We start from the raw sequence: 613 nt of genomic DNA, 5'->3' as shown, positions 1-613 counted from the left end.
GAAAATGTTTTCTTACATTTAACAAAGTATATTCATTTTATGTTGTGCTATTTTTACGTTCTTTATTGTAAAACATTTTATACATAATTTTAAGCCCTGTGTTTTTTTTATTTAATATTGATTTATATGGATTCACATAATCAAAAGGATTTTTTAAAACATTTGATAATCATTTGAACATATATAAAATAGAAATATTAAGTATGAAAACTTCCCTGACAAATGATCATCCAACGCATGATCGTCTACCATGTTGACTTGATCATCATCTGACGTGTTCATGACTTTCAATGTTTGGTACTTGAGTGTTAGCTTTCTCTAACACTATGTATTGAGCCTGGTCCATTTAGTTCTTCTGTAGACTTCATTTAGTGTTTCCAATTAAGTCAAACTTTTTGTTCCTTTCAGCATACAGTCTCACTTCATTGTTGTTAACGTCTAATGAGTCTTGTTCATTTTCTCAAGATGATCTAGACTTGGATTGCCATTTGTTCACTAGAGTTCTGTGATCGTCTGTCAAACTTAGTGTAATCATCATCTTTATTTTTTGCTGAGACAATCGTCTAGCACACATATCATCTGATACTTCTATTTATGACTACTAGGTCTTAGA

Source organism: Phaseolus vulgaris, chromosome 7 (assembly GCF_000499845.2).
Source record: "Phaseolus vulgaris cultivar G19833 chromosome 7, P. vulgaris v2.0, whole genome shotgun sequence".
NCBI lineage: Eukaryota > Viridiplantae > Streptophyta > Magnoliopsida > Fabales > Fabaceae > Phaseolus > Phaseolus vulgaris.
Note: the sequence above shows the minus strand (reverse complement) of the source record.